This window comes from Tympanuchus pallidicinctus, unplaced genomic scaffold, assembly GCF_026119805.1.
Source record: "Tympanuchus pallidicinctus isolate F22 unplaced genomic scaffold, pur_lepc_1.0 scaffold11, whole genome shotgun sequence".
Classification (NCBI taxonomy): Eukaryota; Metazoa; Chordata; class Aves; order Galliformes; family Phasianidae; genus Tympanuchus; species Tympanuchus pallidicinctus.
This window is the reverse complement of record NW_026294627.1, coordinates 16,255,290-16,267,976: the sequence shown is the minus strand read 5'-3', so window position 1 is coordinate 16,267,976 and position 12,687 is coordinate 16,255,290. Positions and strand designations below refer to the sequence as shown.

The 12,687-nt window shown below is 40.2% G+C and overlaps 1 protein-coding gene across 8 annotated transcripts in view; it reads right to left on the bottom strand.

Annotated features, from left to right (window-relative positions):
• Positions 1-7,251, bottom strand: part of SGCG (sarcoglycan gamma) — a 115,401-nt gene extending 108,150 nt beyond the window's left edge. For all 8 annotated transcript variants that reach the window (XM_052669149.1, XM_052669098.1, XM_052669138.1 and 5 more), the window contains exon 1: positions 7,130-7,251. The gene's annotated coding sequence lies outside the window, so the exon portion shown is untranslated. The remainder of the gene's footprint in view (positions 1-7,129) is intronic.
• Positions 7,252-12,687: the final 5,436 nt, after the last annotated feature.

The following is a 12,687-nucleotide window of genomic DNA, read 5'->3' as shown; positions in this document are numbered from 1 at the left end:
CTATCTTGATAAATTCACTATTATTCAGCAAAAGCCCTCACCTCCCTACTCACTTTCTTCTTCAAATAATTACGAGCTCATTCTACAGCATCAGCACCGCTTATCCCAGCATACCTCACTGGTAACCTGTCTCATCCTGGAAAAAAAAACAAAACTATTTCTTCCTAGTATCTTTTCCAAACGTTTCAAGTAACTATTTGACCCTAAAATAATCTGCTCTTTTACAGCTCAGCTGCTTGGAGAATTTTTGGTAAGAAGCACTTTTAAAACTTTGAGGAAAATTCATGTAGTTTTCTTATGTGATTGTTTATATCAGGAGACAAAACCTAAACATCTATCTCATAGGACTGTATTCCAGAACTGTTTGCCATATCAGATGTCAGGGAGAAGTTAACATGCTGAGGCTTGAGACAAATCAACCAGGAATATACAGAAGCGTCCTCTCATTGCTTGCAAAGGAGACCTCAGTCGGATTTGGCATAATCAACTTGGGAAACACGCTCTTCTGATTTTTAAAGCAGATATTTAAAAGCACATATTCATTGCAGGTATGTGACGGAGGAGGAGGCCAGAAGCAGCAAGAATCAAAGCCATCCTTTGGAGAACAGAACAGAAAAAGTGGAAACATTAGAGGGCAGCGTGACAGAGGGCCTACAAGCAATTCTCTAAAATAAACAAAGCCAGTGGAGAAAAATGGTGCAGGCAGACATCAACAGATCTGGATTTCCACAGTCAGTAAAGGATCAGGTAGAAGCTGTTAAGATTCATCTTTTCCTGGTATTCAAGAGGTCTTCAGAGTGCTTCCTGCTTTTTTATTTGATACAATCATTTTTTACTATTATAGAATAACTGGAACAAGAACGTTCATCACCCTTCCTGCTAACACTGAGGATAACAGAAAGCAGAAAACGAGTTTCATTAAACTAGTAAACGATTCTCAACTAAGTATGAAGTAGTTGAAACAAGACAGTACATCCTCTTATTCATGGCCTTCAGTCCTTTACTATCCAACCCCAAGAGTTCAAAAATCAGACCACAAAAATACCCAGCTGTATTCTGCAGCCTTGCATATGAAAGAAATAACCATCCCCTCTAATGACAGAAAAAAGGAAGACAGCGACTGCAGAAGTGCTTGAATAATCTCTTTCAACATCCATCAGTATGTAAAGAGACTGAAAAGAAATAAAGGTGAATATCCACTATTCCAGCTCTAGCAGATCTAGGCCTCCTTCATAATGCATAAGAAACTCATCACATGCCTAAAAAGATCCTGTGAGGACCTCCAATCACGCAGGTAACTTAGCTTGATTTCCTTCTAGGTCATGAAGAACACAGGTCATCCAAAGATGGCCGCAGCTCAAGTAGCGTGCTCAGTTTTGAGCCTTTCAAAGGAAAGAAAGAGAAACAAACAAAGGAAGGGCCCTGGAGTGTGTTCAGAGAAAGGTAACAAAGCTGTGAGGGTTCTGGAGTACAAATCTGATGGGAAGTGGCTCAGGGAACTGGGATTTTTCTATTTGGAGAAGGCTCAGGGGAAACATAATTGCTTTATACAGCTGCCTGAAGAGAGGTTGTGGTGAGGTGGCATTGGCCTCTTCTCCCAAGTAACCAGTGAAAAGACAAGAGAGAATGGCCTGAAGTTGTGCCAAGAGGGATTCAGGATGGATGTTAGGAAATACTTCTTCTCCAAGAGAGTTGTCAGACACTGGAATGGGCTGCCCACGGAGGTGGTGGAGTCATTGTCCCTGAAGGTGTTCAAGAAACATTTAAACACTGTACTGAGGGATATGCTTTAGTGGAAAATATTGGTGATAAGTGGACAGCTGGACTGGATGATCTTAGAGGCCTTTTCCAAACTTCGTGACTCCATGATTCTAAGGACGAATGTCCCATGAGAATCATTAATTTGATCTTTCTCTTTGGATAAAAAAGTGGGTTTGGCTGGTACCAAGACATGTTTTCTAAAAACTGAACATTTCTTTCTGAAGAAGTGGCTTCAAACCCAGCATCAGCTCACACAACACTACAGGGTGAAAGGCTCTCTCTATACTTCCACAGTGGCTGCTCCCATGCATTTTTTTCAAAACTGCTTAAAACCTTCCTTCTCAAATGATTTTGGGGAGTTTGCTTTTAACAGTGGAGTGGGAGATTCCAGCAACACATATTTAATCAGGCAGGTTTTTCCATTTCGGTTCTCTGTTGTTATTTAAGTCAAATATCTGCAGGTTTGTGAAAATGTTGCCAGGAAAATACTGAGTACAATTTGTTTGCATGCCTGTGTTTGTCTGTGAAAAATAAGGGTTTCTTTGAATCTTATAGCAAAAACCTTCATGCAAGATTTCATATCCCAGAGAAAATCTGTATTTAAAACAATTAAGCAAGAGAAATAGTACTGTTCTACAAATTTTCACATCATCATTCACAAATAATTAAGCAAAGTAATTTGCACTCATTCACAGAGAAAATTCATTTTGGAAAAATTGCCAGATATTCAAAGAATTTCTTTGTTTCTGAAATCAAATAAAGTTCTGACTTTAGCACTCTTAATCACAAGTAATGTTGTTTTTTGTTTGGTTTGGTTTTTGTTTGTTTTTTTTGGGGGGGGAGGGAAGGCATATGCACTCGAAATTGTCCTATTCTAAAAAAATATCACTTTTCTACTACACAGAGGAATATGTTATTACCAATAATTTTTACAATACTATTCTGTAGACCAACTCTCATAAACCTGTAGAAGACAGCTCATGTTTATTTTCTACAGAAATAGTATTATGAAGTTTTTAGAACTGTTAATAGCAAATGTATAACAAAGAAAGTACTGGCTGCTTACTGCACAAACACAAATAAATAATTTATTTGCGTATATCTGTATAATTTACATATGCTGCAGTTCAGAAAACTAATTGTCCAATTTCAGAAGCTGATAGTTGCGTGACTTAAATCAACAGCACTATTGACAAATATATTAATTTGGAACATCATAGTTTGCCTCTTCACTGGAGTGGAAAAAAAGATAATTAGATGTTCAGTATTGTTTTGTTAAATCTAAGCCACAGAAAACAGGTAAATTTAAGACCAAATTTAATACAATGGAAATTTATTAGGAAACTTTAGCTCGCCAAGACTTTCAAGGACATACACCCCTATCAGACAGTCGATTTTTACTAGCGTTTATAGTTTTCCTCTACTGTTTCATAAATGTGTACAAACATTGCTCTTGCATGACCATTAGAATTCATGTAAAACACCTCAGTTAAGCACGTCTGTAATATGAAATGTTATTTGCCATTGTTTGCTGATTAAATCCACCTACCATAAATAACTGTCAGAAAACAAGAAGTCAAACTAGTACTTATATTACATTGGTAATTTTCATCAGATTTGTGAACAGCATTTTAATTACAAATAATAGAAATTATATGATTGCAATGTACAATCTCCACACAATGACCTGACAGCCACAAGGAGGTATTTGGTTGTTCAATGAAAAACTATTGCATTAAAAAGAACTTCTAAACTGGAAACATCAAGAACACTTTATTTTCTTGAAAACTACAGCAACTACAGGAAAACCTAGACAGCTGAAGTACAAACTACTGCTTTGGGTTTTACAGTAGTTGGTAACAGACGGTAACAGCTGTATTTACGCACTCCTATAGCATCTATAAAATGAAACACTGTTGTTTTAAAAATAGGCTACAACAACATAATCAGAATATCTTTATGACAAATTCATTGATAAATGAGAAGACATTTTTAAAAAAGATTCCTAGTCCAATCTGCTAGATATTTATTGCTTTCTTAATAGCTTAGTTGACAGGTATATTTGTGAATCTGAATATGACACCAGCCTAGGAGAGCTACAAGTTAGAAATGGGAAAAGAGATTCGAATTCAGAATAATCATACCAAATTGAAGACATGATCTACAAGAAACTGAGATGCAGCTAACCAATGTATGTTTAGCTAAGAATGATCAACTGAGAAAATACAGGAAGGGAAACAATACTCAGCCATTGTTCAGAACTGAATTTTGGTGGTGAGAATTACCGAGAGAGTGAAAAGTGACTGGCAAGCATACTCTTGCATAAAAGATATCACACTGGATTTCTAAGTACAGCCTTGAGTACGAACTAATACTTTCACCTGACTTGTTGGTATGGCCACAGCTCCATTTTCACAGATGGTGCTCTACTTAAAGACTATGAACTCAAAGAGTTCAGAAGGAAATGTTATCTTCCAGAGGTCTAGAAAAGGTAATCTAAAAGTAAAACCGAGCACATTAGGAGTTCTTCAGCTAAGAGGAGACTGGCTGATTAACAACTGAAGAGAGGGCAAAACACAGAGAACAGGCATGCCAACCAGAATCACAGAATCATAGAATCACTCAGGTTGGAAAAGACCTTAAAGATCGAGTCCAACCATGACCTAACCAAACTACTCACTAACTAACAACCCTCTGCTAAATCATGTCCCTGAGCACCACATCCAGTTTTTAAACACATCCAGGGATGGTGACTCAACCACCTCCTTGGGAGCCTGTCCCAGTGCTTAAGAGCTCACTGGGCTATCAGCGGGAGTGTTGACTGGTTGTGGCTGTCAGAAGGAATCCTTTCCCAAGAGCTGACTGTGGTGTTCACTTTCTACAGATCTATGGTATGTGCTCCTCAAAACCCAGCTGCTGAACTCATAGCTAAGACAAAATTTTCTCTCACTGGTATTTCAGTTCTTAACAGCCTCTTACTCCTACAGAAACACTGTTCTCACTGAACTAATTTCATCACTATTTACCGAATCCAACGGCACCAGACAGGCTTACCAATGAAGTAACAAACTTCCTAAGTTGGTTTAAGAGAAGTCTCCAGGAGAAGACTTCAGAGTATAGCAATAAGAAGTTCGGAAAGAGACCCACCACAAAAAAATTACAAGCGCAAATACAGTCTTCAGGTAAACACAGATTCCTCCATGTCCAGGTATACATTTTACCTTGCATCCTCAAGGTATGTATTATTTTCAAAAGGCATTAACTTAGTTATTATGTAAAAAATTCACCATCCAAAAAGACCCCAAACTCCTGACTTACTGCTCTTTCCCAAACTTCCCACATTCCCACCTTAACAGCATGTTATATTCCTTCCTCAGTTCACCTGCCGATTTTCAATGCTTAAGGCTTCACACACTGTCAAACAACACTTGCCTGGCACACAGAACTGTTTAAGCTCGCAACTTCTAACACGACCTCAGCTTCTAAATAGCAACAATTACATGCCATTTGGACACGTTATCAGAAAGGTTATCAGCAAATGAAGCATTTTCTTCACTATGATATAAAAAGGCAAAATTGCACACTCCACCTCTGGGCAGCTTAAGCACTCCGCATCAACAGTACATTTCCAGAGTTTAACTGAGACACCAAAATGAAGAAAATTAATAAAATACCTGTTTACAGGATTGAGCACTAAATCCACAGGAATGCAATATAAATACTACAGTCAAAATCTTAAATTAGATCTCATATCACTACATAATTCCTCATCCTAACACTCAGTTACACTCAAGCCGTCATTTTACAAGCAATACATTCACAAAAATGCATTGAAAAGTTACTCGGTGACAGTTCAGAATGATATCCTTTAATGCACCACACGTGCCTGCCGCTATGCAAACCAAGCTTTAACTGTCATGCTGTCAAGAAAAATGATAACTCCCAAGTTGTATTTATCTTTTTAAGGAAGTAAGAGCTACAGAATATCTGACAATAGAAAATTGTTTCACACATTTAAGAAATTCTGCCACTTGCATGAGAACTCAGGGAGAAGTTATGTTTGAAGTTAACAACGAAAAAAAAACACCAGAAGGCATCACAAAACGCAGCAAGGTGGAAAGCATTTCATGTTCTACCTATGCTTGTAGTTCTTTCACTTATTCAAACTTCTCTTAGTTTAATACAGTATACAAGTCCATTAATGAAAGAACAGAGCATACATGCAGTAGCCCCAAAGCTGCGCTGGGTCATGGAGCTTTTTAGAGAAAATAACTGTGCTTATTAAAAACTACCATCAATCTGAAAATCATCATAAACGTACTGCCTTATGCATAACCATTGGGATTACCTGCAGTAACAGATGAACGATGCTCAAGCTGTTCTACTTTTGAACTCCTAAATTTGGTCCAAAACTCATTATATTATAATCTAGTGAAATTAAGCTCATTACATTTGATTACTTCCTTTGGCTTTTGCAACAAACACTGTGGCATTACACTGGCACAGTGTAATGTGGAGATTTGGAAGTAAAACATTCCCTGCTACAGCTGATAGAATCCTTGAGGCAGATTCTCTCTGATTCTCTCCAATTTAACCCATGCAGTACGTGCAGAACACTAACGATGAGGGGGATCTTCTCACTTCTGAAACGGGAAATCTTTTCACCCTCAGGGCATTTTGCAGTGTACATTACTTTGGGCTGATAAGAAAGCAGGTTTCTGAAAGTATTGATGCTTTCTATTTCTTGCTTTAAAGTGATCCAGTATCAGTTTTTCGGCTTGTAGCAAAGGCACCCGGATTATGTGGGGCTCTCTGCTCACCTGTTCTTTAAATGATTTCAGAAGAAAAAAAGAAAAAAATCTCAGTGCCTCTGATAGAAACCATGAGAAAAGGTGAGCAAGGCACCACTGTGGAACACCTGGAATGGGATTTATCCTCACACTGTGTTAGTTAAAAACCACACATTTGTTGGAAGTTTACGCTGAACCCACAAAAGTCCCGTCGGAAAGCCCTCGGCAGAACGGGATTCAAAACAAACAGCGTATTTGGGGCTATGCCATACAGCCCACAAACGCACCGAACTCTCCTGCAGCGCGCTACTTTGTTGTCGGCTGTCCTAAGCACAGCGAGGCTGGCAGGGGAAGCCAGCAGAGCCCGGCACGCAGCGCCAATGCTGCCAGCTCGGTCCCCCCGTACCCCTTCCTTTCCCTTCCCCCCGCCCGCAGCGCACAGCAGCACGAACCGCCCGAGCCGCCGTCGCACCGCCCCGCACCCTTTCGGACGGCGCCCGCGGCTCGCCCCGCCGCTCACCCGGGGGGCTGCAGGCAACTTTCCGGCCGGGCCGGGATGGGGCGAGGCGAGCAGTTACCTGATGTCCCCGCTCGGCTTCAGGGCAGGGCAGAATCCCCGCAGTCCGCCGCATGCCCGAGAGGACGCCGAACGCCCCGGGACGCAAGTCCTCATCCAGCCTCCTCGTCCCGGCGGGCGCTGAACGGGCGCCGCGCTCGCAGCCTCGGCGGTGCCGCGGGGAGGGAAGGAGGCGCGGAGGCGGGAGGAGAGGAGGCCGAGCGGGGGGCGGGAGCCGGCTGTCCCCGCCCGCCTCCCCACGCCGCCGGGGGACGGGCAGCAGCGGGGAGAGGCGTCGCCAGAGCTGCCGCCCTTCCCGCCGACAGTTCCGAGCTCCTACAGCGCTCGGTCTGCACGTAGCCCAGTCCTGCGCGGTGGCAGCAGGTCGGCGCAGCCCGGCACAATGCCGGCGTGGAGGGCACGGAGCAGCCGGCGCCCCTGGAGGGCGCTCCTGTCCCGCCGGGAACGAAGGTGCGGGGTTGGGAGCGTGAGGTCGTGCGTCTCGGTGGAAGGGCAAGGGCGGGGCAGAGTGAAATTTGGGAGTTTGGAAGCTGTTTCCTGGAAGACTCAACTATAGGATCATAGACTGCCCCGAGTTGGAAGGGACCGTCGAGGAACATGGAGTTCAACCCCTGGCTCCACGCAGCACCACCGAAAATCCAGTTCCGAAGTCTGAGCGCTGTCCAAACGCTCTCTCGAGCTCCGTGCCCACAGCCCTGGGCAGGCTGTTCCATGCCCACCGCCCTCTGGTGCAGACCCTCCCCCTCTTCCCCTCACCCCCAGCCGCCCTCCCCCGACTCAGCTCCATGCCGTTCCCTCGGGCCCTGTCGCTGTCACACAGAGCAGAGCTCTGCGCTGCCCCTCCGCTCCCTGTGAGGAGCTGCAGCCGCCATCAGGCCTCCCCTCAGCTCCTCTGCTCTGGACTGAACACACCAGGGGTTTCTGTCGCTCCTCATATGTCTGGGCACGACAGGTTGTGAGGGACAGCGAAGGAGCACGGGCAGATCCATCCATAGGAGGCTGGGGGAGTTGGAGATTGGGAAGTTTGTTTGAAGAAAACAGGATTTGAGAACTATGGAGTGAAATTGATAATGAGAAAAAGCTATGGTTTACAAATTAGGAAGACAAAAACCAACTCTGGCTGCGTTTCCTTAAATGGAAAATGTCTGAGATACGAGATGGGATATGTGAGATTGGAGTAAAGATTATTATTTTATGCTGAAGGGTGTCCTGGAAGTATTCACTGCAGAAATGAGAGGAGGAAATGCTGAACATGAGTACAGATACTTAGTTATACTTATTTTTCAAACATTGTTGCTGGAGTTCTGAAGCATGATTCTTCAGCAGCCCTTTCCTGGATAAAAATCATGTGCCACTCTGGACTTCCAGGTGCTGTTGGAGTACTGGCAAAACTAATAGTGCTTAATGGTAGTTGTTTAGTGTGTTCTTTGCAGGAGCTGAACGTATTGATCCTTGGAGTTACTTGAGGAGCTGCTTCTCAAGTCAGTTATAACTGCTGAATATCCTGAGCATTTAAAAGATCAGCATTTTCAGGTTGATTCTGAGTTTTATCTGTTTTTGATTTTTGATCATGATGAAGCAATCAAAATGAGAAGCAAATTGTGAAATATTTCGTGAAAGATGTGCAGACCGCACCATTTTGTATGTCATGAAACGTGTTTTTTTACTGTTGTTTTTTTTTTCTTCCTAGAGCCATATTTATCTGAACTTGAAATAATGTTCTGCAAATCATGAGTACACTTCTGAGTTAGACGAAAACTAGTGGAAAAATAAGTCATTCTTTTAAAAATACAAATCCTGCTTTAATTCATCAAAATGTTGCAATTGATCATATTAAATTGTTGTTGCAGAAAAGATTATACAGAGCAGGAGTGACACGCTGGAAAGTGGAACTACTTTAAGAACATTCAACTAGCTAGAACACTACAAGTCTTCCTTGTATATCTTTACTGTGTATTTTCAGGCAAGTATACCTTTATAAACTGTAGTTTTCCTTAGTTATATTCATATATATTTTGCTACGATAGTAAAAGAATAGTTTTTTGAAACAAGCTAGAGCAAATGAAATATGTGCCTACTTGCTTACTGTAATACACATGGGTTTGTCCAACCACAATGAGATTTTTGGTTATCGGTGCAAGCAAAATATTCACAGTATGCTTGAATCTCTGGGACAGTGAATCTGATATGTTGATCATCTAGACTTAAAAGCAGTAATAACCTGTGCATAAGAATCTTTTCTTCAGAAAATGAATTACCATATTATTGATGGCAACTATAAAATTTTGGAAGAAATCTCATCTATTTTTTAGTGAGTGACTATGCATTCATGTGGTTTTGAAGGCAGACTGTTTGTACCATAGGATAAGCAATGAGTGAGGCATAAATTTAGTCACTTGGTTTTGTTATGAGCAGGCTAACAGGTAGATCAGTTAGGTTTTGTGGCATTTGTGCCATCATGAAAATCGCTGAGCTCACCACCTCCTTCCACACCTGTCCTCTTCACCCCTCACTTGCTACACTGCTTATGTCTTTTATTTCTTTATGTATTTATTTGGCTTCATGCTTAGCTGTAACAGAAGCTTCCCAAGAAAGAAGGTTGGGAATATGGGAATAGGTTATACAGACGGCATGGGTTCACCTGAACACAGTGAGCTCATAGTAGCTTATTCTTCCAAAGATACAGTTATAGTTATTTCATGACTTTTCACCATACTGTCATGTACTAACCTGTTCTGAGTACCTAGCTCAGCAGTAGAGGTAGACTGTGAAAGAGCTGCAGTTTTTCTGGAAATCTTCAAGCTGTGTAAGTTTAAGGTGCAAAAAATTCTAGTTGGTCTACCTCAAGATTAGTGGATTCAACAACTGCTCTGGGACTGTTATCACTCCTTCATACACGAGGATCTATACAAAATTTAAAGGAGGTGCCTCTTACCAAGCCCCTGACAGCATATTGTCTCTTTCAAGAAAGACACAGATTTATCTGAGCGCTGTGATTAGGTATGAGTAATAGCTCTCCTCTTGAGATAAGAGGATAAGAGAGTAAGGTGTTTCTGTGTGTTCAGAACTGGTGCCCTTCCCTGCAACCCTGCCTAAGTATGAGTTCCATAGGACTGAAGCCCTTGGAGGATTTTTAGAAGTATATTTATTGCCTTTTACCCTGTACTAGTGAATACATTTGTTTGAAAACTACCTTTGTCCCTTGATGCTAGGAAGGTGCAAAGATAAGCAGACTCAATTTTGAGTTAAGATACTAGTTATTTTCTGAATCTGGTAGAAGATGCTGTGTTAAAACATGTCTTAACAGCTTGGTTGTTTACTTGAACATTTTGAAGTAATCACCATTTGAACTATTGAAGTCCATAAAATTGTATCTATATGATCGTATTAATCTGCAGGATGTTTAGTTCTGTCTCTCTCTTCTGCTGTTGTACTCAGATCATAAACTCTCACGGAAAACTTTTGCTCTTTTTACAGCACCTTCTACAAAGTGGTTTGAGTCTCTGTGTAGGATTGATAGTAACTATGGAAATATGATGATAATACTGATAATAGTAACAGTGATAGCAGTATCTGCGCTACTATGTAAAAATTTAAATGGGAAGATAGGAGAGAAAGAATTTATATCCTTTGAAGTTCTATGACAAAAATCAGTAGTTTTTGCTCATACTTGCTACTTGTCACACAAACATTTGTATATGCTAACAATTTACAGGATGAGCATCTGAGTTTATAATGAAAACATCCATTCTTTATCCAAGCATCTGTTTAGTTTTGCAGGTCAGAAATACCTGACTTGAAATGTCTGTCAACTTTCACTCTTTATTGTACTTAATGTCAAATATATAAGTTATTAGTGTCCTCCACAAGAAATTTTAAGCTGTAACATTAAAATAATAGATTCATCCACCTTGATCACCCTTTTTGTCTAAAGAAATCAGTTTTTCATCTTAGAAAAGCAGCAAGGAGCAGCATTTTCTTATTCGTTTCATATTTTACATTCAAACAGCAACTGTGAAAGCTGCAAAAAACCCTCGTATTAGCTCAGAAGTAGTCTCAGTATTTTAATTCCCCAGTGGATACAGATGCCTAAGACTCAGCCCTGAAACAGACACATAAGCTCCCGAGGCATGTAGAAATTCAGACAGACTCCTCTTCAGTTTTTCTGTTGCCTATTGCATGTCTTGCTCAGTGTGTGGGATCTGTCATTGTCTCTCCAGGTCGTTCAAGCATCTTGCACAGTCTACAAAGAATTAAGCATATTTCTAGAGTCCTATGGGGAATGTTTTTGGAGATCCCTGTCTATCCTTGCTGACATCACAGGAGCTTAAGCAATAGTTCCAGGAACCGTTTGTAAGTAATTGAAATTTTCAGTTTATTCTGGTACCTACTACATTGAGGGACACAATACATACATGCTACCTTGGTCCAAGGTTCCTTTCAGTGCAAGCCTACTGGATTTCACTAGAGGAAGCACAAATGGGAGAGTTTCCCACATGTTTGCTCCTGGAAGACAGTATGCATGAAGACTATTCCAAATTATATGCCCTTTGTTTAAAATCCCTTCATATTTTGCTTGTATTCATTACTCCCTTTCTTACTCTCTTGTGTTCTCATTTCTTTTGCTTTTTGTTTTTTATTTTATTTTTGGAAATACATTTTCAAAGTCTTCTTGCCTCAATTGAATTTTATTATAACTCATTCAGACTACATATTTTTTTTGTTCTTTTTATACCTTTTTGATCTGACCATACTATTGGAGCATACAAAGTATTCATTTCTACCAGTTCTCTACCAGTTAATACACTATTGCTTTCTTCTCAGCTGCTAATTTCATCTTTTTTTCTCTATCCATGGCAAAAAGGGTAGACTAATTAGATTTTAAATGCCATAGTGTAGTTCTAAATTAGGGATTATTCATTAAAAATTAACCTTTTATTATGACAATTCTTGATATAATAGGGTACACATTGACTGTAAGCTAATTTATACATTTAAATTCTATCTGCTTAAGAAAAATTAGTTTGTTATGGAATATAGGAGGATAAATGAAGCACAAAAGTATCACTGTAAAGCAACTGTAGTAGAATGACAATTGCTTGAAAATTTAATTGTTTCATAGTGCTATATGTTATGTAGTGTATAATGCTTAAACTTATTAAATAATGTCCACTTAAAATATATATAAAAATTAATATATATATATATATATATTTCCATGGTTGTGCTAAGAAAATATAAGAAAATAGTTCTTTGCTGCAGCTATTCAGGCTGTGCTTGCGAGCAAGCCCTTTATGTTCTTCTAAAAGCTGAATTTACAGCAGTGTTAATGAGTTTTTCAATTTTCTTTTTTAAATTTTTGTCTGTGTGTGTGCTGTGTATCCTGACAAATTGCACCAGGCATGCATGTTGCATAACAGTTTTATTTTCAACTTTTTATCATTAGCATAACAAGAATTTAGCTTTCCAGGATACTGTACAGGGAAATGTGATTTTCTCAAGGTCTTTAACAGCCCTTTAATACTTTTGAAATTTCCTTTATGCTATTATTCAGACTTC